Source organism: Phyllostomus discolor, chromosome 3 (genome assembly GCF_004126475.2).
Source record: "Phyllostomus discolor isolate MPI-MPIP mPhyDis1 chromosome 3, mPhyDis1.pri.v3, whole genome shotgun sequence".
In the NCBI taxonomy this organism is placed as follows: domain Eukaryota; kingdom Metazoa; phylum Chordata; class Mammalia; order Chiroptera; family Phyllostomidae; genus Phyllostomus; species Phyllostomus discolor.
The window spans coordinates 83,323,261-83,347,991 of NC_040905.2; the positions used below are offsets into that span (position 1 = coordinate 83,323,261).

General features: G+C 42.3%; 1 protein-coding gene across 4 annotated transcripts in view; it reads left to right on the forward strand.

Moving 5' to 3' along the window:
* The first annotated feature begins 2,821 nt into the window (after positions 1-2,821).
* LOC114505034 (synuclein alpha interacting protein) overlaps positions 2,822-24,731 on the forward strand; it is a 143,948-nt gene continuing 122,038 nt past the window's right edge. For 2 of the 4 annotated variants that reach the window (XM_028522904.2, XM_028522913.2), the window contains exon 1: positions 3,648-3,757. The gene's annotated coding sequence lies outside the window, so the exon portion shown is untranslated. Of the gene's footprint in view, positions 3,135-3,647; positions 3,758-4,261; positions 4,388-24,731 lie in introns of those variants that run through there. The other 2 variants (XM_036020692.1, XM_036020693.1) reach the window with 2 other exon arrangements.

The window sequence follows — 24,731 nt, forward strand, 5'->3', positions numbered from 1 at the left end:
CATAACTATTGAGCTGGAGCATTTAATTCCTGGTCTAAGACCCTCCAGAGTTCTCTGTTGTGACTAGAGTGAATAGAGTGACCAACAATATTGCCATTAGTGGCTGCCCCATTAGACTGGGATGTTAAAGTGAGAAACACATGAAGCAGAGTTGCAGGTGACCTGGAACTGTTATGCAGTGAGAGCAAGATGTTTTTATTAATCTATGGAAGTTTTGCATTGTTGTTGTTCTTTGTTAACACAACATAAACTAACCTATCCTGACCACTACAGTCACATTTACCATAAGTGTAATCTCGTTCTTGATAAAAAAAAATGTTATCATTACTTACATACATTTGCACGAGCAGACAAACAACTGCAGAAGAAAAGAATAGTGTGGTCCAACTGGACTATATAGCTCCTAATTGGAAATCAAAAGAACCTCAATGAGAATAAACAACTCGAGCCTTTAATATTGAGTGGGATATTTCATTAAGCAAAATCTACACTTAAAGAATAGGAAAAAAGATGTTTGATCACTGGCAATGTTATAGCAGGTTTATCCAATTTTTATAGCACAATAAAGACATTATGGAAACTGGGAGAAGGATAGAGGCAGATGTTTAATAGTAACAATGGAATGGACAATTACATGGCAGCTCTGGCAGGTGATGTACAATGAAATCCCCTGCTGTACTAATTATTTTCAGTAGCTAACTCTTGAGTTTGAAAATGTGTTCAGTGTTGAAAATCTAAATATAAGTACTATGAAATCCCTTGGCATCTTGATGGGAACTGACACTTGAATAGTGGGAGATAAGAGGTGAAGCAGAAATAGAGTAAGTGTTCTAACAGGTGCATACTTCCTGTTGTGGCAGGCTTGGGTGAGGGGTTTTCTAAAAGGGGATAAATGGTCCAGCAGCTGTGGCTGCTAAACTATTCCATTGTTACTAACTAGGCTATAAAGGCAGCTGCTTGATTAGAAAACTTTACCAGAGACTGATTGGTAGTAAGAAGTCCCAGGACAAGGCAGAGCAGTCCCCTCCTCACCCCAGGAAGCTGGCTTTCTTGCCATCCAATTGCAAAATCTAGAACCTCTGCTTCAACCCAAGTACTTCACTACTTTCACACTTCAGTATATCCATTGTGGCTTATGATTTGGCAAGAGTTTTCACAGCTGAAGCAAACCAACAGCCAGTCCAAGCAAAAGCAAACTCCAGTCTCTGTAGGAGAGCGGATGTAAACATTTAAATCAGTGTAAAAATAATTACAGAAACAATGATAAACATGTAATCAAAAACACATTAAAAACAGAAAAAAACATAACAAAAAGAACTATAAAAACTGCGAAAATATCCGAAACATCTCAGAGATTGCTCTTTAACTGTATGGCATGCTATTCCTCTATGCAAGCTTCTCTATGCTAAACAGAGAAGCTTTCTTTCTAGGAACTACCCACTTTCTGTATGTGCAACATAATTGGGTCCCTTCTCATCGAACCATTTAAACTGAGTTAACACCTGGCTCATTGTTAGAGCTCATAGAAGTTTAGGGCATTTGGAAGGAGATATCCATTTATAATTTTTCAATCAGTTACTTCTTCAATAAATTAAAATTTTATTTTTAAAAAGAAGGATGTCACAATATTTAAGAGGTTGACAAGGAAAGTATGTTGCCTATACAACATGCCAAGGGAACACCAATTCTATCCATATCTATTGGATGGAAGCAAGATGTGCTTTTCTCAGAGTTTATACTAAGCAAAAAAAAAAAAAGCATTTTTATTTTAACCAGATGTGAACAAATTAAACCCAATATTTTCAAGTATTTTTAGTGCCATATGATGTCATCTGATTTTATATTTTCTACTGAGGAAAATGTGTATTTTTAAAATTGTGAAGCTACTTTCCATGTATGTACTTAAAATCTTATATATAATAATTTACAATAAACAAATTACAACACTGCAGAACATTCTCTTGGTTGTTTATGTTAAAAAGCAGAGAGAGAGAAAATCAGTTTATCAATAGGAAGTGGAATTAAAAGCATGTGCATTCTTCTTCTGGCCTTCAAGGTAGTCCTAATTTCAGTGATTATAGGTAACATTGGCTCACTATTATCTTGTCCAAATAGGTCCAAGGCAAGGATGCCCGCCCCCTCCCCGTGCCCTCCCTAGTACAAGGGCCTCTTTCCTGAAATACCGACAGAGCAGCCATTGGACTCCACAGGCACTGCGTGCAATATGAGTCTACTCATCCGGGGAACTCCACAGACTTTACACAACCAGGTCCTTCCTTTTTTGTTGGTAACATGTTTTCAATGACAGGCTCATACACAATAGACATCCCATCTTTACCAACCCAGATAGTGTTGAGTTTCCCAGAGTCACCGCGCCACTTTTCTCCTCTGAAACTGGCAAGGGAAGGAGGATGCCTCTGAACAGAAGGACCAGAACTGGCTTCCTCACACTTTTCTCTGGGGCAACGTGAGGCAAGCATCCACATCCTGGAGCAACGATGTCGCCCTCAATGGCTTTTCTGAGTGTACTTCCCCGAGTCATCTCTCCTGGGAAAGAGATTTCTTAAAAACAATTTAAAGCTTTCCAACGGGCAAAATCGAGATGGTCGTGAGCCAATATTACCATAAATGCTTCCACTCTCCGTAAACTCATTTCGGAAATAAGTAAGGAAAGAGACAGTCATCACTGCTGGCTTGGCATCGCCTCATCCAGCGCCCCGCCCCCCGACTCTCCCCGCCCTAATTAAGAAAGACGCCAAAAGTAAAGTTAATAAAGTGGTGTTTTAAGCGTTGTTGAATTAAAAAGCCATTATTTCAGACCAAAGGCTTCTCCATCCACCGCCCACACTTGAGCACAAAACCATCCGAGCACAAGCCCCTTGCCATTCACTCCCTAGCGAAGTCCTCGAGGGTGGGAGAGCGGCTGGTGGCGGGGGTGGCGGGGGGCAGGATTGGGGACTGAAGACTCCATGCCAACGCAAAATACTCTGCCAGAAGCTTCGAAGTACAGCAGTTTCCCAGGACCATGCCCATGCTCAGTTTCCCCTCGTTCCCAGTCTCTTTGCCCAGTTTCGGCTGGAACCTGGAATGATCTGAGGACGAATGAGGTGGCAGCTGTTGGCGCACGGATCGCGGTGAGGGGAGATTTCATTTCCAGGGGGGAGAGGCTGCGAAGTGGAGAGAGTGGGAGCCGGAGAGCGAGGGGAGCGGAGAGGGGGGAAGTAGGATGGAAGGGGAGACCCAGATGAAAAGCAAAGGCGGCAGCGATAAACGGGAGGTAGGTGAAGAAAGAGCAGGTTCGTGGACAGTCACGGGCGGGCTGGCTGCGGTCGCGGTAAGGCAGGGGCGAGGGAGGGGCGTGGGCCGGGCCGGGGGCGCCACGCGGAGGGCGGGAGGGGCGCTGTCAGTCAGGCGGAGCGGGGCTCGCTGGCCGGGGGGCGGCGCCGGGCGCTAGGCAGCCGGAGGGCGCCGCGGTTCCAGCAGCTTGTGCAGTGGCGGCCGCGCCCCCGTCCCGGGCGGTGCGCTCAGCGTCCCTCCAAGCCGGCTCCAGCCCGGCAGCCCCGGGGCTGTCCCCTCCGGCACTCGCCTTTCGGGGGGACAGGGGAGCGGCGCCGGCGGCCGGCCGCATTGTGACGTAGCGGGGCCGCGGCAGCGCCCCCAACGCCCGCCTGCTCCAGCTGCGGCTGTTCCTGCTCCCGCTGCAGCCGTCCGTCAGTCTGTCCGCGCTCGGGATCCGCCGGCGCGCGGGGCGCCCCGGGTGAGTCCAGGTCCAGGGCGGGCGCTGCAGGGAGGCTGGGGCGGCGGTGGGAGGCCGAGCCTCTCCAAGTTTGCAGCGGGCGACTCCGGCGGGTGTCGCCCTTGCTCCCCCAACCCACAGGCCCCCTTTGTGCCGCGATTCCGGGCTGCTTGGGTAGCAGCGGAGACTCTGCAGAAAGGGTTTGGGGGAAGGTCTCTATAGTGACGGCGGTGGCGGCTGCTTTACTCAGGGGAAGGGGGAAATAACCCCACCTTGGTTTCCAAAAGGTTGTTCTTTTAATTTGCCCGTTTCCCGTGCTCATTATTTTTGCTGCCACCTCGGACCATGTAGGAGGCAGGGATGGGCAGTGCCGTGGCTCCCGAGAGCTGAGATAACGAAGGGTGAAGTAATAGTAATAACAACGGAACCTACAATAATAATAGACGCCGTAGAGGACACACCTGGGGTTGTTGCTGCCGCCCACCGGTAGCCCCTCGCCCTTCAGCACCGCGGGTCCTGTCTGCCCCGTCCAGCCAGGGCTCCCACCGCCTTTCTCCGCCGCTGTCCTGCGTCCGAGGCAGGTCCGTGTCAATTTCAGCGGGGCGCATTTCTCTCTTGGCCCTTCCTTGTGGTGACTTTCATCAGCAGGTGGTAAGTGAGATGAACCGCCACTTTGGCTATTGTCAAATGACATGTTTTATTTATTTCATTTTTATGAAAAGAAAAGAGGGAAAATTATGAGCCATTACTGGCAGCCATACAGTTTCCACAGGAAATACTAGCATTCTTTGAGGAACACGCTACTGCTTGCAGAGAAGAAAGTCTTTAGGAAACAAAAAGGCAACAGCATTGTTGCTCATTTTCAATGGACCGCTAGGAGAGGGGGAAACGCTTTTTCCTGTGGGACAGTGCTTTCTTTGGGAAAGTTAATTGAAGGAGCTTACTGTCGTGTCCATTTTTCAGTTGCTGGTTAGCTGGGCCCCACTCCTCCTGGCTGTTACTGACAAGTGTCCATCAAAGAGCCCGGAGGAAGGGAGAACCACTGCAGGACAGTCTCACCACACACCACGTGCTGTGGAGCCCGGCCAGGGTGCAGTTTGCAAAATGAAATAAGGGCTGTCTAGGGAGGTTTATGAGGATTACATGTGTGCAGAGTCTGTCAATTCTCCAAGGTGTCACTCTAAATAGTAATTTCCAAGCACCACTTTCCTTGCCGAATATGCAGGAAGGCAGAAACCTATTTCTCTCATTGTGAAGCAGACATCCCAGTTGGGAATGGGTTGAAATCTGTATTTCATTTGTAAATACTGAAATTTTAAAAGTCAAAGAGAACAAGGTGTAGGAAAGCAGTATGCTAATGTGTTCACATCTGGGAGTGAAGGTCTATTGGGTATTTCTGATGCATCTCAGTCTTAAATTACATGCAGCATGGCTAGAGTGCAGGGAAACACCTTAAAGGTATCCTCCTTCAAACTATTTGAAAAAGATGTGACATTTTGGTACCATTCACAGAAGTCTCTCTGGAATGCCATATTAACCAAAGATTACTCTAAACCAAACATGTTAGAGTTCTCAAGTTTAGAATCGGAAAGAAAAAAATGGCGCTTCTCTTAAGAATATTTGTATATCTCAGAAATAAAATATTAAAAAGGAAACAATTTTGAATATCAACTTTATTTTCTCCATAGCAAGCATTTCATGATGAGAGGTTACAAGACAGTAGTTTTGAAATGATGATGCATTTGTTTTGACATTTACCATGTGCTGACACCCAAAAGGTGGTGAGTAATGCAAATGAGTTTCTCTGTCTACCATGTTGCCGCTTAGCTAATTCCAGGCAGTTGTTCTGGTGCAGGTGTACAGTGGAAATGCAGAACAGAGGCCAAGAAACTTTGTGTGTGCTGTTGTTTTGGAAGGAATCATAGTAGTACTTTACTGCTCTTAAGAGGAGGGAAACCCACACAAACATCTAATACAAACAAATATCTTTGATGGTATCAGAGAAAGCCTGGAGCTGTTTTTTTTTTCTTGCTAGATTTAAAGCATTTCTTGTCAAAGGAGGAAATCTCCCAAGGAGCAGGTGCACCATTATAAAAAACACAAGGGAATTTCTCTATTAAATGCAAAATCTAATTGAACAGCAAGGGGAGAGTCAGTGACATTCTAGGAATAGAAGCCTTGTTTTTGGCAGTTTGTCAGGTTAGGGTTGCAAACCACATAGGAGAAATGTGTGTCTTGGGAGAAAAATAATATCCTGGTGAAAATCAAACAGTTGCTTCTGTGAAAACTGTTACCTTTATATAGTTGTTTCTTTGTGCCCCCTTCTTATTGGTATGCAGGTTCCCTTGCAAAAAGTAATTGTCTGAAAATGAATCAACAAAATGATTCCTAATATGATATATGGTGTGCATGACTTTGCAGTTTATAGGTTAGATAATTTGATTTATGTTTTATGGTTTGCATCTTGCAAACCATAAAACAACTTTTAAGCTTTTTTAAAGCTTTTTTTAAGCTTTTAAAATTAGTGATCAAAATATGCATTGAAATGATGAATGTTATTGACGACTGGGCCCTGGAAAAATATGAATCGATCCTTATGTAGTCATTGTGAACGTACTTTGTGCATAGGTGAGATATAAAAACAAAGTGCAGTCTCCTCCCAAGAAACCTATGAGGGGGAAATGGCATGCATTAAAAATTAAATAATGGTACAAAACATGAAAGAAGATATGTTGCGATTGTGTGCCCAGGACACTAAATAGTAACTGAAAGGAATTCCTAGGAAAAAGTGACCAAATCAGCTTAGATGTTTTATCAGTTATCCTTTGCTGCATAACAAATCACCCCAAAAGTTGTTGCTTAAAATAACTACTACAGGCTCTATTCTGTGGTCAGCAACACGGGCTGGCTTCAGCTGGGTGGTTCTTCTGCTGGTCTTGGTTAGATTTCCTCAGGCATCTTCAGTCAGTCAGCTGGTGGGGTCACTTGGTGGCAGGATGATCTAGAATGGACTTGCTTGTGCCTGGTGGTTTCTGGGTGTCGGTCAGGTTAACAGGTGACTGGGACACGTGCCTCCCATTCTCTAGCCTCCTAGCCTCAGCTTCTTTACACGGCCATCAAGCAGTGTTCCAAGAGCAGCCACAGAGCAAACCCCAATTCAAATGTGATTTTTAAGCCTCTGTTTCTACTGCATTTGCTACTCTCCCATTCACCAAATCAAATTATAAGCTTATCTAAGATTCAAGGGGCATTCAAAGACCCCACTTATGATGAGAGGGAGCCGAAAAAAAATCGTAGCCTTTTTTTTCTATCTACTACATGTTTGAGAGCACTTTTTCTAGCAAATGTTTTCTGCTGAGGAACAGTGTGCTGTGAGATAGGAGAGGTAGGCGGAGCCTGCTTGCGGATAGCCCAGAATTGAGGTTAGGGAGTTGACCTATACCTCATTGTCCTGTATCTTTGTTCTGTGAATAATGGGTAAAAGAGGAGTAGCACACTGATAATAAAGTTTTTTCCACATCCTTCTGCTAGTGGTACCATTGTACCATTGGTCCAGAGACAGTAGACTGGTGGCAGAGTCAGCAGACCATTGTTAAGGTGAGGAAGGCTCCGGCAAAGCTGGAGGCAGAGAGAGTGGGAGGGATGGGAGATCCCATGTTTAGGATTAGGTGACTGATTATAGGGGGTTAGTGAAAGCCTGGAGTCAAAATTATTCTGAGATTTAAAAAAGCTTACAGGACTGAAAGAATGATTGTGCTGTTGTAAGAAATGGAGAAATCAGTAAGTGATTTATTTGGGGGTAGGAGAAAAAATCAGCTCCAGAAAGGTTGATTAAAAGAGACAAATTGAATATGAAAGTACTTTATAAGCTGCAGAGTATACTATGAATGTTGGCTATTGCTTAGTGTTTAAGTCACAGTGGATTGTACAGTTAAATTCCTGTAGTCATAAAGCAACAGAAGTAAAATGGTACGTGGAGGATATCCTAAGAGTCAAAGGAAGTCAGGAGAACCATTCTCAGTATGGAAACGGAACTACTCTGGGTGTCTGGGGATTTGGAACTGATGTTCCTTTTCCTGAGGCACAGCTGGAGGTCTGCCCTTAGAGTGTTCTGCCCTTGGCTTTAGAATACCAGGAAATAGAACACTTTTGGCTAGTTTGAACACTTTTGGCATAATTTGAGTGGCACGCACACTGCTGAGCCAGAAGCGTTGATTGACAGCACCACCAAGACAGCACACCACGGAGAGCAGGTAGGTGCTTCCTCAAAGGACACAGGAGCACTGTGTTTGCACACACAATGGCAGAGCCAACAAATGCCCACCAGAGATGGACACCTGAAGATTTATTTTGGCTTAGCTGCTGGGAAGCAGATAGGGCAGGAGGCAACAATTTAAGCATATTTATATAGAGGTATAGTTGCATTAATAAAGGTTAGACCCATGGTAGTGTTAAGTTTGTCTCATGGAGGGAGAGTAAACAAAGAAAAGAAGGCCCAGCACAATGTGTCCTCCAGGCTTCTCCACAAAGGTCAGTAGATATTTTACCAAAGGGGAGAGAAATTCAAAACATGTTCTGCTTTTTCACCTAAGGACTGAGTTGAGGTGCTGCTTCACCAGCCTTGTTTTATAGATGGCCAGTCTGAAATTCAAGTGGTCCTTAACATCAAGTACAGCTGTTGGGCCAGACAGAAACACCTGGCCTCGCTAACACATACAATTAGTCTGAGCAGCATCCACAGCTGCTCTTTATGGAAGGACCTTGGATGGACCAGCTCAAACCCGAGCATGGAGTTTTATAATTTCTGTTGAACAAGTCTAAGAACCCTGAAGATAATAAATATTAACTGAATGAGTTAATGTGCCATTCTTGGTGCACTGACATTTTCTAAGGCAATCTGTCTTGGCTTGTCATTATTTACTTTAGAATTTGCTACAAAGTCCCTAAATGCCTTGGATAGATTTAAATGTTTTAAGGAACTATTACCACAGTAATATATGTTTTTATAATCCACCACTCACAAAAGTAGGCTTTTTTCCTTTTTTGAAATACAATTTTCTTTACTTGTTGTATATGTCAGAACTCTTGGCAACAAGTCACAGAAACCCAGGCCATACTTGCTCAGGTAGGAAGGGCCACATCCTGACTCCTGTATTGGAAAAGTTCGGGAAGGATCCACTTCTGGTTTTCCACTTCAGTGGTAAAATGGTCGTCAGCAGCTTCAGACTTAAACCCTGCAGAAAAAGGAAATAATTCAGGATTAACTTTAATCAGTCCACTCTGATCCTGCACCCATGCCTGAGCCAGTTCTCATGGCCAGAAGTTTGGAGCCTTTGGGAATGGGAGGGCGGTCTGTGTGAGGAGATGGGGGGAGGTACATGGAAGTGTGGTCAACAACCCTCTTAAACCAAATGACCTGTGTGCAGGGAAGGGGTGGTTTTTGAAAAGGGAATATTGAAAAGAGAGAGTGGCTGCTGTGCAAGCAGAAACAGCAGATATCTACTATTCCATCTGTTTTCCCTGGAGGATGCAGCATCCTCTCACTAAGCCACCAGGCGATAAACCTGGGAATGAGCCTCATCTCACCTCCTCCCTTTCCTCCTCCACTAATCAATCTGCAGATTGATTGGGGCCTTCTGCTGCACCTCACAGCCTTACTCTTTTTCTCCTTTAGTTCAGACCTTCCCTGTCTCCCTCTTTACAAGTCATTTGTAAATGCTGCCTCCAGACATTCCACTTCCAAGCCATCCTCCTCACCACTGCCTGAGTGTTCTTTTCAAAGAACAGGTAGGTGACCTTGAATCTTCATCCGTGGTCAAAAGGCACACACTTCCAGTTAGGAATAAATAAGTCATAGGGATTCGAGGTACAGCGTGGCGACTGTAGCTAATAGTACTGTGCCACATATTTGAAAGTTGCTAAGAAAGTAGATCTTAAAAGTTCTCATCACAAGAAAAAAATTGTAACTGTGTGGTAATAAATGTTCCATTCGAAACCTCATAGGTAGGACTCAATAGAGGGAACCTCATAGATAGAGAGAATCATTCAAAACCTCAAAACCCTGGGCTGGTGGAGGGGAGGGCAGTGGGAAGGGATGCCCAGGCTGCTGACCACGAATTCCGAGGATCCCCATGGTGCGTGCCCTGTCTCCTTCTGTGGACTCAGCTGATGGCGATGAGTGAGGGTGTTGTTCAGCAAGGACTTCTTCTAGCTGCCCGTATAATCTCCGTGCTCTGCCAACCTATATTAGATCATCAGGATGCCCAAACACTCCACTCACTGTTGCATTTTCATGCTTTTGCATGTGTTATGGTCTCTGTGGAATATTGTTTCTAATTTTTTAATTAATTAATTAATTAATTAATTCACTTATTTACACATTTATTTAGTTATAAATCCTCACCCAAGGATATGTGTATAGATTTTAGAGAGCGAGGAAGAGGGATGGAGGAGGATGTATATATATAGTTGGTGTGGGAGAAATATTGATTGATTGCCTCCCATATGTGCCCTGACCCACCATGGACTGAATATGCAACCTAGGCAAGTGCTCTGACCAGAAATCGAACCTACAACCTTTTGGTGTACAGGATGTCATTCCAACCACCAGAGCCACCCAGCCAGGACTGTTTCTCATTTTTTGGCCCAGCGAACATCTATTCCTCCTTCCAAACTCAGCCCATGTTATCTTTCAAGAAGCCTGTGCAGAACGCGCCATCCTGCCCAGCCCCTGCATCAGGCTCTACCCTCGGGCACAGTGGTGGCTGTACTTGCCTGGCTCTCCCGCTGCTCTGTTCTCTCTTCTTTGTGTGTGCCTTTGCCTTTCACATCGTATATGCTCAATAATTCTTAAATGAATGAATGAAAACATGTACTGAGTCATTAATCTTTATATTTTAAGGTGTTTTTTAGGTTTATTCTGTTTCTTTTAACTTGATTCTCATACTTGCATCTCAGTGTTGGACACGGTGATCGGTTCTCTTTGAAGCTGCTTCTCAGGCACTTTTGACAGCGTTCCCAACTGCTGTGTGCTCCTTTCCTTCATGATCTCTAAGAGATACCTTAGGGAAGAAACTGAAAAGTGCTAGTGGCCCAAAGTCAATCTCAGGACTAGAATCTGTGGCTCAGAAATCAGATGAGGAATAATTTTTCTCCCTACCTTAAGGAAGATATTTAATAATATTTATGAAGTGCTTACTCTGTGTTTGGTGCTCACCAGATGCCTTACAATTGTTTTCTTATTTAATTCTCACAAGAAAGAGGAATTCTCATATCATTCTTTTTCTCCATATGAGGAGACTATGGATTTAAAAAGTTGAAGTAGCTGGCTTGCCACCAAGCTTCCCCTTGCCAGAGATTGTCAAGCCTCTGGACACTTGTCTGGGTTGTTGAGGAGTAGAACCAGTCTTTGACTGGGCTCTTCCAATTCATCCATTATGATTTCCTTTTTGTCGTTCTAAAATGAAGTGACTACCTCCTAAGAATAAAACATTCCAGCTACCTCCGTTGGCCATCGACTATGTGAAAAGACTATGAAAAAGATGTATTTTAAGAGGTAAGAACTGCAGTACTATCATTGAAATTAAGGTGAATTTCTACTTTAGAAATTCCAGTCATATTCCTTTGTTCCTTTGGTTTTGTTGTTGCAAGATAATACAGGCCTTTTACAGAGGTTGTACTGCAGTGTATAAAATGTGGGCCTCTTGAATAGTCACAGGAAAGGTTTAGTTCTGAGGATGATGCAGAAAGTTACTCTGTAGATGCACAAAGTGAGCTAAATACTTTGGAAGGCACAGGAGCTCAGTGCTGTTTAACTGGTTTCAGTCTGAGAGTCTTTTGAGGTTCTGATGAAGGCTCTGGATTCTTTCCTTAGAGGAAAAAAGAGTGTATATATGCATGCACATGCACCTGCACACACACCTGCACACACTCATGTACATGCACATGCACATACACACCATGTTGTATGTGTTCAGGGTATTTCCAGGATTTGTAGAAGCCCATTTGTGGATTTCCTGGGCTCCATAGACTCCAGGTTAGAAACTTTTTAAAAAAACTGTTAATACAATACAACAGCCCTGGCTGGTATGGTTCAGTACGTTGGAGCACTGTCCCATAGACCAAAAGGTGGCAGGTTAGATTCCCCATCAGGGCACATACCTGGTCATGGGTTCGATTCCCCAGTCAGGGCTCATGCTGAGAAGACAGCTGATCGATGTGTGTGACTCTCTCTCTTTCTCTCTCTATCTACTTCTATCTGTACGTCTATCTCTGTCTCTCCTTCCCTCCCTCCCTTCCCCTGACTCTAAACCCAATGAAAAAAAAATGTCCTCTGGTGAGGATTCAAAAAAACAAAACTACAATCCAGAAGAAATATAGCCATTTTGAGTGTTCACCATATATCACATGTAACCATTTATTGAGTGTTTACCATGTGCCAGTCTTTATGAAAAGTGCATTATAGCTAACCAACCCTCTAAGACATACATTATGAGCCCTGTTTTAAGCTGTGGAGAATGTGGTTCAGAGAAGGAACCCAGTATCCCAGCTGCCCAGCGGTGAGAGTGGAATCAAACACAGGACCCAGATCTGCATCACTGCCACTTCACGCTGCCTCCGTGCTCGTTCTTTGTGCCGTGGGTATGAGACCTGTGCCAGTGAAATTCTGAGCCTACATCAGTCCAGACTTCCCTCAGCCATCAGCGTCCTTGTTTGAAGTCAGCATGGGCCTGCTTCTGCCAAAGGAGCCTCCTGGAAGGTTTCCAGCTCACTGTCCTCCCTCACCTGCCACAACTCTTCACATGCAGATAACGTCATCAGAGCAGTCCAGCACTAGAGCTTGACCATTCCTCATCTACACATCTGGGAACTTAACTCAACAAATAGATTCTCAGGAACAAAACTGACTGCAAAGCCTCTACTGGAACCTGTCCAGAGACATGTATTTGGGACCTGCTGTGTCTGGGCTCCATACTCGGATCTGTGGTCACAGTGGTGAGCACACGGCTGTGGTTCCTGAGCTTGTGGCACTTCTGTCTAGCTTATATTTAGCACGGGAGCTAAAAAATAATTCAAATAAAGTGTGATAAGTTTTATGAAAAAGGAAATATAAAGGGTTTTTTCTGTGTGGGCTTCTGTTCTTTTGCAGCTTCAATGTTCTAGTGACAAACTGTCTACTTCTCTCTCCCTTTCCTCCCTTCCTCGGAGTATTCAGAGCTCTTCAGGGTTCCAGAAACTTAGCTGACAGAGTAAGGGGGACACACCAGCAGAGCAGTTCATCTTAGTCCCCGCATTTGCAGATGAGAAGGCAGAGTGACCAAATGACTGGCCGCAGGTGGGGTTAAGACAGGACAAACTACGTAGGTAGTCTGGCCTCAGGCAGAGCACGGCTTGCTGTAACCCTCAGGCTGCTTCCAAGTTATTTGTGATGTGATTATGGTCAGTGTTCTTTCGGGCCTTTATGTTGGGGTGTTTCTGCTGCAAATGAATCCAGCAGGAAAGCATTCTCCAGGGAGCAAGCACATTGCCAACCGCTGTTCTCTCCTTGCAGCTCATGCTAGGCTCCCTTAGGCGTTGTCTCTTGTCCCATTCTTGTCGCTTCTCCCCACTCACCCACCGGTCCCGAGGCAGCCTCCCAGGTGTCCTCTGGAAGTGTTGTCTTGTGACTGCTTAGACTAGAACTGGCTGATAGCAATAATAGTGTCCATGAAAGCGAGCCACTTTCATGGCCATTATAGATTATTTCAAATTTTCTAGTAGGCACCTAAAGAAAAGTAAAAGAAAATGGGTGAAATTGTAATAATGTATTTTACCTAACCCAATATACCCCAAAAATAGCATTTTCCCATGTAATCCATATGAAATATCATTTACCATCTTCTTTGCATTCTTTTTTCAAACTCTTTGAAATTTGGGCTAGACTTTATTCTTAACTCAGACTAGCCACACTTGTGATGTTCAGTAACCACTTTAGGCTGGTGGCTCCCATAGTGGTGGATGGCAGGCTTGGGCTCCAAGGAGGACCTGGGAGCCCCAGAGGTGAACTTGGGGACCTTGGTATTTGTCTCCTAAGTTCTTAGCTTGCACTTCCACTCTTGTCTATGCAGGAGGTGTTGTATATGGCTGTCTGTGCTCTTGAACCTGGATCTTAAGGGTAGGGAATGCAAAAGTCATCTTTCTATGGTCATTGAAGAGTTCAGTGTTCAGTTAGGCCCTCTTTTGGAATTTAGAGAATTGGAGAAATGCATTGATAAATGAGGGAGGATTCACTACTAACCCCAGCTTCTAAAGAGATTGGCATGTGTAGGCTCACCTGGCCAGCCCTGGCACCCACCTTCCAATCCCTGATGCTGTCCATCTGCCACAGAACTGCACTTGAGTCAGACTGAATGGAAAAGGGGGCCTCTGCCTTCAAAAGGAATGTCCTGGCCTAGAATTGTTCTGAGCCTCTGTGGGTATTGTTTAGCTTTAGGTTTCACCTCTTCTAATATTGAATACTAGAGAAATTTATCTGCAATCTATTAGGTTAAATCATAATGGTCTTATTTAACAGGATGACAATAAAAGAAGATAGACCAAATGCCAAAACAAAATGCATCTCCTGAACAAGCCTTCTACTGAGATTACTTAAAAGGCCAGCTGACACCTAGAATGTTAAATGTAGAAGGAAGGAGTAGCCTGCACTAGGGAGCTGCTGGAATCATCATGATGAATTTTCTCTCCATTCCCAGTGGTTTTAGATCACCACTGCCCACCCGCTCCCTGGGAATAGGAGGAGATTTACATCCTGTCAATTTGCCTTTGCATATACAGTGTTTAAATTTTGCAAGTACTTCCAACCAACTAATGTGCACATGCTTGCTTGTCTGTTTTACCCCTAATGATAAGTGTCATTTAAAATACTTCATACAACCAAGTCTCAGAGATTGGTACTCCCATAAAACCATGCTAACCACATATTCAAATGGATTCAAAATTTGAAAATGGAAGAAAATATGAGCATCTGATCTGTTCAGTCATATAAACATATTTAGAAGGGATTCTTGTCTCAGGACCACTTAAAGAGCACATTGAAATAGAAAATGGAATTAAGCCTAACCTCCATTTCACCATTGATGGCCAGTTTCAACCTGAAAAGCTCATTGACCTGCTTGGGTTTGTGTTTCTCAGACTGCATGAAGGGAGAAGAAAACCCTGCAGTCACACACTATGCAGGAGGATGATGAATGAAGTCTAGGAAATGTTTTGAACAATTCCTCCAAAAACTATTTGGAATAGGTTCAGGGAAAGGTAGCTTGCCAATATCTTTGCAAAGTCTAAAAAGCTAGAAAAATCATAGCATACATCACAGAGGCGGTAACTAAACACTAGCCATGCAGACGTAGTTCGTAGGTCTCTTCTTTAGTAAGTCAAGGACGGTACAAGAGAGACAAAGCTTTGCATCTCTTGGCTCCAGTTTTGTGAGTGCTGCTTTTATTTTTGAGTCTCTTAGAAAAGAACTTGCGCCTCTCTGTAACTGTAATATACTTCTTCCAACATGACGGCTCTGGTGTGCTGTGTTGGTGTAATTGAAAACCTATAAAAAGGCTGAGAGCTACTTTTGAATTGGCTCAGTGAACTTGGACTGGATTTGTCAAAGTGGTGAAAGGTTTAAAGGAATTTTCATAAATGAGGTCTCCAAGCTGTGTTTTAACCATAGAATTCCAATGAACTCCAAGGCCTGTGAACTTGGAGAATAGTGCCTCAGAGAAGAGCAATCATATCAAGATGGAAATAAATGATTCATTTTCATTCCCTGAGTTCTGCAGACATAGGCACACTTAGCCGCTGATCATCATAATTTAGCAGTACTGTTGTGCACTAAAAATACAATTTAAAAGTCTAATCTTTAATTAAGTTGAGTACTCGCACATTAACATGGTTACAAATCTTGGGCACTGGATATAGCCCAATGTTTACTCGTTGCTAGGAAATAGCAGAGCTCTTAGCAAGTTACAGATTGATTTGGTGAGGAGAGGGATGTGAGTTTCTCCCAGTAATGTCCATGATCGTTTCTTTTCTGTTTTGTTACATCATGTATGTAAATGCATCTCATGCAGCAAGACTTTTGCACATGCAGAGCTTTTGTTGGCAACAGAAAGCACAGGTGTGGGTACCTAAGTAAACATTTGGGAGATAGTTAAAATAGTGATTTTTACCTGGCGCTCTTGGATGAAATAAGCATTATGAAGTTTTCAATGAAGCGAATTTTTCCATGTGTTAGAATTATTAAGAAAATAGGTTATTCTTTAGAATATAATTGTAATGAGGCTAACTCATGGTTTTATTGTACATTCTTGCCATTAGTGGGAAACTGTCAAATTAGTATAGAAATTTGATCCAGGTTGATGGTTTTCCAAAATCTTTTAAACTTGCATTTAGGAAATCTGCTCTGCTATTCTTTTTTCCTTTCCCTCCCTTTGGCAAACCTCACCGCATGACACATTGTACAATAGTTTTTAAAAATGCAAAGCTAATGCTTGCACAGCGTGAAAGGGAGTAGCTGTGCCAGCTTGCTTGCCTTGTCCCTGAAAAAGATGAAAGATTTCTATGTGCTATTTCAGTCAGGATCAGGCATGAAAGAGTGGCCTCTCCAAGCTCAAAAACAGAACTGAGAAAAAACCTGCAGGGATAAATTCCTATTTGATCTATTTGGGGCTGGCCCTTGTACATGGGGCTGGCATTTCAAAGCAGAGGCCCTTCCTGAGGGATGGAAAATAGCAGCGTACTTGATCATCTTGAGGAACAACATTGTGGTTGGGATAGCTTGTGCTTATTACAGGATTTTACCCTGTGGTCAAGCTCAGAGCAATCTGGGGAGAAATAGGGGAGGGTGCTACTGAGGGGCAGGATCATGACCGCACTCCAAGATAGATGCCCAGGACCTCTCTCAGTAATTAGCACACTTTTAACTTTCCTCTAGATAATTATTGACTCCTTCCTGTAGAAAGCCAGGTGTTGATTTTGGTAAGAATCGTTTTCTCAATCTTACCTAGCATAGCTCCAGGTGTGTACTGTATGATCCATATTGGTTGGTTGAATAAATGAATCCTCCAACAGGTCTTGCAAGGAAATCTATTCGTAATGTAAGACCCAAGGCTTATTCCATTGAATAAATAGAGGTTAAGGGCTTGGCTTGTTTCTTCAAAAGATATCGTCATGTTACCTGTGTTATTTATATTCACAACATCCCTCTGAGGCAAGGTATTGCCAACAGGTGAGCAAATGCCATGTGATGGAAGGTTTCACTGCTCACCCGCTAGATGGAATTGTAAGAGGCCTAAGACCTGCTTTTATAGAACTTTGATGCTAGAAGGGAATTGGAGATTTGACAGTAATGAGACAGAAATATAAGATAACAAAACTGCTGGAAAGATTATAAGCTGCTTGGGGGAGGCTAATTATTTCCTATCATTCTCATTGTCTCCCAGGACACCCAACAGCATGTTTATAAATGAGGTAGTGTAAAGATAATGAGGAATGGGCAGAATACCATACTCGTTATGAATATGGACTTGAACCTCAGAGCAGGGCCTGGCTAAGCCTCTTTCTATATTTGCGACCCAGTGAAGCTTACCCAAACCTTTTGATATTTTAATTTGCCTCTTTTTTTCACTAACAAGTATTTAGTGGTTACCTCATTTATATGAGTTTTGGATGTTTGGGATAAAATGGGAACAGTGGATGTCAGATCCACTCTCTTCCTTTCTCCACCTGCTCTGTGTGTTGAGATGTTTGGACTGAACAGTAGGATCCTTTGTTCTTTGGCTTCTGGTTGGGTTTGGCTGATGGGAAGCATTAGCAGGAGGTGCAGGAAGAGGCTCTGAGCTGATGATGCCCTGGGTTCCCTACTTCCTAGGCCACAGCTCCTGCCATGCAGCCAGCGCCCTAAGACTGCTTTATGAATTCTGTTACCTGTGCCCTCCTCCACACACTTCACACTGAATAACTCTTCCTTTTAGTCTTACAAGCTCACTATATCATCTCTTATTGTTTCTCCAAAGTTTGCCTATACCTTTGTAAATGTATCTTTATTAAACTACCCACAAACTACATTTGAATGCCTCTCCTGTAGGGTTATAACCACCTGGCATAAGTGGTTATCTGTCAAAGGTCATGGTAAGAATGACAGGATTTAGGTAGAATTTATTACAATGATTGGCTCATAATAAGTATTCAACAAAGTTAAGTGTTTATTATCATCAGTTTTTTACAAAGTATTAAGTTTGCCATATTAATTGTTGCATTTAAAAAATTTAACAAGGTGAGAAGAAATCTATTATCTTGCAAATGTTAAAATGGAAGAAGTAAAATAGATAGTCAAGGGCTACAGTCACAGTGCTTCAGCGGCAAAACTAAAAAGTGAATTCAAGATTTTCGACCTTGTGTCTTTGCACAGGGCACATAGTCATAACACGTGTGTGAAAGAAGCTTACAACAACAAAGTATTCAGTGAATTAAAACATAACCTACTGGTATAATTGGGTGTGCCTAATGTTACCAACCCCGTTCATGATCACTAAGTAATAATTAGGTTGAATCATGCACAATTCAGCATCTTCATTTACTTACTATAAGGGTGAGGGCTAAACATTTGCACATTTATACATTCTTGGAAGTTTCAAAGCAGATGATCCTTAAGACTGAATTTCTTGTAGGCTCTGGAGGGTAGACCTGTTTATTTATAATTAAAGCAGGATATTAGCACTGTGATGCTTGTATGGTAGGTTTTCTGCATTTTTCTAATTTCTGTCTTAAAGTTCTCATTCTTTAGAAACACAAAATAGGTCACTCTGTAACACTTAGAGTCATCTCATCCGTCACTTATAGCACACTCATGAAACCATCAAGAATGAAGACTAATGAATTCCTGAAGAAGTAGTGGTCAGTTTGAAAAGAAATACAACAACTTCTTTTCATTTGGTCATACTTATTGAAATTTTAGACATATCAATGTATCTTTCAATGTCTTGGAAAAATTGTATAAGTATTTTTAACTTCAATGCGTCTTCTTTTTACAATTGTAGAGTCAAAGGAGGAATAGCAATTTGAAAGGCCTTTTGATGTCAGTCCAAAATAAGGATTTATAGATTGTCTCTTTCATTCAAGGAGCTAAGTAGGCAAAAACAAATATCCTGTTGCCAGAAAAGCTGATGCTTCTAGAAGGAATGACTGTCATTTGAACATTTGAATCTCTTTTTACTCTTTAGCGTTCTTTTTAAAAAATATTTTTTTAAATTTATTTTTAGAGAAAGGGAGGGAGAGAAACATCAATGTGTGGTTGCCTCTCACACGTCCCCTACTGGGGACCTGGCCTGCAACTCAGACATGTGCCCTGACTGGGAATCGAACTGGTGACCCTGTGGTTCCCAGGTGGTCACTCAATCCACTGAGCCACACCAGCCAGGGCTTTAGTATTTTCTTTAAAGTCAACCCAGGTGTGGCTCCTGACATTTTTTATTGTGAAGACTATGCCTTTCATATGTTCATATGTTGGGCACTTAAATATAAACTTGCTCAATTATCTATCTATTTATCTACCTACCTTTGAATTGTCCTTTCTGGAGGAGCTATTACACCAAAGTGCCATAGTGATCTCCCTGTTGGTCCTGGTGAAGCCCCCTATTGCTTCCTTCTGGCCCTCTACTTCTGTTTAGATTTCATTTCTTCCCATTTTTGGCCTTGAGGCATTTTCACTAGTAATCATTATTCTAAATGATTACACTGTTTTTACCACATCAGCTGTGTCATCACGGAGTTCCAATGACATGGAAATAGAAAAAATTCTTAGTAGATCATACTGAAAATGTCATATTATATACCTAAGAACTTTCTGTGGCTGCTTGCCAAACAGAAGTCATCATAGGTTCTTTAGAGTAATTGATGGTGTTTGCAGATAGAGGACACATTACTTTATGCAATCATTTTATAAACCTTTTCCTGTGTAGATGCAGTCTTTTCCTTCTAGGAGGGAAAATGTTTCTATCTAGTGGAGGGAAAAAATCATATGTCAATAGTATAGGCACGAATCCAGTGGGATAGCAGGGAGGAGGAGGGAGCCATGAACTTCACCTGAAATTGAGAGGAAGATGGTCAGATTATCAAGGGCTTTCCAGGGAAAGTGATATTTGGTTTAGACTTAAAGGCCAAGTGGGTTTTTACCGGGCAGAAAATTTAGGGGAGGGCATTGGGTTCTGACAGACTTGGAAAATTGTATTTTGATATGACTTAACAATAAGATGTATGGTGTGGTGTCTTGGGAGATAATGTTAAAAGGATGCCTGGAGTCAAATCTTGATCCATTACCCACTACAGAAAAAGGGAGCTTATAAATCTTTTTCAATGAGTGATATTAATTCATAACACTGCATAGATTCTTGTATCATCCATTCCTAAGGCTTAGGCTATCACCCATCTTGGTGACTTCCAAATTTTTAATCTCTAGCCCTGGGCTAGAGAGCCTCTTTATCTGCATTTTAATGTTTCATCAGCTCTCACAAAATCTACACCACAGAAAATAAATTTATCATCTCTGCCTCAAAATCTTGGTTCTGTCCCAATTTCTTAATTTAGTGAATGACCCTGATTTTCAAGGATATTATCTCGAACACTCCCTTCTCCTAAATCCCACTCCCTGTTATCTCCCAACATTCAAACACTCAACAAGTCACCTTATTTACTGAGTTACTTTAAACAATATTGTTTCCTGTCCAGTCCCATATTTAGTATCTTTATTCAGGTTGTCATATTTTTCCCTGGCTTGGTGCAGCAACCTCTTAACCTAACTCCACCCATTTTTAATCAATTCCCCCCACTGTTACCAAGTTTATCTAAAATTGATTGCATCAATGACTGTGCTAGTAAATTTTCAATGGATTTTCATTGCCTATATATAACATCCAAAATCCTTAGTGTGACGTACAAGCCCTTGTGATTTTGGTCCTGCCCACCCATTCAGCCTCCTCAGTCCGATGACCTATCCCCTACCTTTCTCCAGACTTAACACATGACTGGAAGCTCCCTATGATTTCCAGTGGATCAGTGTCCTGGGAATTATCTTGTTCCCAGCCTTCTTGCCCTGGCACCTCATTCCTCTTGATCTCTGTCTCCACTTGAGTCAGGGTGAGGTGTCACACAACTGTGTGGTGATAGACTGTTTACTTTTGTCTGTCTCCAATAGACTTCAGGCTCCGCAGTGCCAGGGGCCGTGTCTCATCCATGACTGCATCATCCCCAGTGCTTAGCTTCATGTCTGGCACATAGTTATAGCAAAAATAATAGTTTTTACAAAGCACTTATTATAGACCAGGCAAGGCGCTAATTTATTTACATGTATTATCACCTTTAAAGGTGGAAAAAAATCAAACTGTGTTTTGGAAAGGAAATGTAGCAGAAAAATGAAGATAGGGCAAGAGAATTGTTACATGGAGTTCAGTCAGGACAGCAGTTTAGCAAAACAAGTGAGAATTTAAGAGTTCTATACTAAAATAGAGACAGTAGAAATCAAGTGAGAATTTATTATAGTGAATTTTAGAGGTATTGGATGAATGGATAGATGAATGGATGGATGGACAGAAGGAAGGAGGAAAGGGAGACTAGAAAGCCCAGCATGTGTTTTTTACAATTTTCTGTAGGACTTGCTTTATTTAACTTACAAATCTTAAATAACTTAAGTGCAACAAGTTTATTAGAACTAGAGGAGCAACTATCTGGGTGAGATGAGGCTTTGACTGGAAGCTTAGTCAGTAGAGAGTAATGGTGAAAAGTGTGGACTCTGGAATCCCAGTGCTTGGTTCCAATTCTTACTCAGCCATTTACCAGCTGTAGAACCTGGGGCAAATGACTTAACCTTTAAAATGGAAGTACCTTCACTGTTGGAGTGTGTTAATGACTAGACTGAAAAAGGAAAGCACATGCTGCTATAGTACAGTGGGATGTAGCAACACTCAGGGAAACATGGGCTCACCTCCGTGGACAGCTTCGTTCCTTAGCAATAGTGGAAGGGGAGCAGGTACTGTGTGTGCTGCAGCTCGTGTTTTTGATCGGCTTCCATTATAGTTGTAGGTGTGTTATAACAGGAGAACTGTTGCTTTGTTTTATATTAAAAATGACAATTGTGTATACTAAAATTTACTTTACGGAACTTTGTTAGGGTGCAACCTAAGGAGATTTGGTTTTCCCACACAATTCCTGAAAAAGCAAAGAGAATAAATGTTACTGGTAAACATTCACTTAATGCACACAGTTTATTAAAATATGGTATTTAGTTCATTCCCATTTGATGGTAATTCCTCAAGTTCATTGGTTTTGAAAATGTTCACTAAGCAGCCCCTTTTACTATTCATTTTTTTTAGCTGTTTGGTCAGACATCTTAACAGAAAGAACCCTTAAAACACACTATTTTCCAAATGCTTAGAAGATATAATTAGTCCCTATATATTTCAAGGTGAAAGTATTGTGTTCTTAAGGAGAATTGCCCAGAAGTAAAAATATGTGTGAGTATATACATTTGTTGTTTCCATGACTGCCCGATCAATAATGAACAATGAGTGAATAAGCCCTTGTAGTGTTGACCTAGTCAGGCTCTTCTGCTTTTGTAGCTTCTTTGGCTTCCATGCTTTTTTTAATGGATTCAGACTCAAAACATTTAGTGTCTCCTCTCAGGCCCCTATCATTCTCCATACCTCTACCTCATGTCATTTTTTCTGTCATAGCTCTTACCCCTGCTTAGCATATCCTGTGTTTATTTGCTTATTTTTTGTCTGTCTTCCCCACCTGCATGTAAGCTGATGTGTGGATGACTTTTCTTTATTCACTGCTATATTCTACACACTTAGTATAATGCCTGGCTCATAACAGAAATTGAGCAAATATTTATTGAATGAATAAGTGTACAGATATAAGTGCATGCATAGCAGAGTCCTAAACAGGCTGTGCTGCCAGATGAGTGTGGTTTTATAAACATTGCCTGCTGCATGTAATATAATACTTGTTCCCCAAAAACAAAACTACACCTGGAAACTACAAAGAAGTATCAATAGAAAAATTTGAAATCACTCAACTCTGAGACAATGATTTAACATTTTGGTGTATTATCCCCTTCAGGGATTTGATATCATCATTATGTATCACCTTGGATATACTGTTTTATAGCCTGCATTATTTTCATTTAGTATTGTATCATCAGCCTCTCTCTGTGTTTTTATGGAAGTTTTTATATAGACTTATATTTTTAAATGTTGGAGTAAACATTCATTTCTCCCACCTTCCAAACAACTACAGAATAATGAAAATCAGGGAAGAAAATCCATCTATAATGAAAACAAGTCATTAGCAACAACCCTAAAGCAAAAACCTTGAAGCACACCTGCCAATTCTATAATATTCAAATATAGGAGAAGGGAGACGTAAGAAACTATACTTGTCTCATCATCTTGGACCTTGAGCAATACACACATTTCCTTCTGTCAACCAATGGTTCGTTGGCGCCAATTCAACGCCAACAGGAATCCCCCATTTAGTCTGCGAAGAAGGAAATTTTATTCAGTGCAAAGCTGCTCAGTTGTGAAACAGCACAGCTATGGAATATCTCAGTTGTGATACAGCAGGGCTGTGAAAACACTCCAGCTGTCAGGTGGCCCTAGAGTCAGGCAACCGTGGGGCCAGGACTCTCTCTGCTCCTTTCCAGTCTGCTTTGTGCTGTGCCGGTATACTCCACTGTGCTTTTGTCTTCTCTATTCTGTGCCAGTCTGTTCTGCTTTGCTCCTGCGAGATGTCTTCCAAGTTTCTGCTCTAGCCAGGGAAACACAGTCTTCAGCGGAAAGGGGAAGTGTGTTCTCACAGCCAGAAAGGAACTGGCTTAAATGGACAGAAGTTCCCATCCTTGGTCCCTGATTGGTTTGTCTTCATGCAAATGAGGACTCCAAATCCTCACATTTTGATTGGTCCAAAAGCCACAACCCTGATCGGTCAGAATAGAGCTGTTCCAATTGGGTGCAACTGTGTAGGATTCCAGGAATTCCTTTGTAAGGGCTGGTTCAGATGGCAGAAACACAGTGTAGGTAGGCATCTAATGCAGAGGCAGGCAGTTCAATGCAGGCTTCTCTCTAGTGCAGCTTTCAAGCGAGGCCTTTGTGCAGAAATGGCTTTTAGGCTTTGTTTGTTTGTTTGTTTGTTTGTTTGTGTTAAGTTGAACCCAGTTAGCCACCAGAAACCCTTCTTAGTAGGTTTCTTCTTTGTAGGGTTTACACTTAACATTAAGTGCATTGCCATAAAAGACATCTCCAGTGTTCCCTGAAGTATGTGACAAGACCTAGAGCTATAGACTGTGGGAAAAGCGGGGAGTGACTGCAAACATCCAGGTGTTACCCTTGAAAGGTAGACAACATGGAACTGGAGGAGAAACCATTCTGCTGTGCCATTTTTGGCTAGGAAGGTTGTTCTTCCTAGCTTACTGGCTGAGGGAGCCTGCTGAAAGTGAAGTGTAGAAAGTAGGAAGAGCAGGCAGCCATTGCCTGTGAAGGCTTTGCTCTCTCAGGCCCACCAGAGCAAGCAATGGGAAGAGCAGGGGACAGAGAGAAAGGCTTTCTGGAGAAGCTAGCCAGGCTTTAGGGAAGTGCATTAGTGATTTCAGACTCTGAGAACACACTAAGATACTGACTGCCATTTGGTGAACTGAAAGGGTGAATAACTTCTCCCTAACCTATTTGGTAGCGACACGGCCAGTAGGGTTAAAATAACTCATTAAGATTAGAAATATGAATGAAATAGCTGAGATTGTACAAACTTAGCGTAGTGTACAGAAAGAGGTTAGCACAAAGACAGCAGCCATAAATCAGAGATTAAGCAACATGGCACAAAAGGGCATGTGTTTCTGTAATTGTAAAATAAGCTTTTCAGCAAAAGGTGAAGCTGAGCTTTTTAAATTGCTAGAATGTCACTGTTTATTTATGAGCCA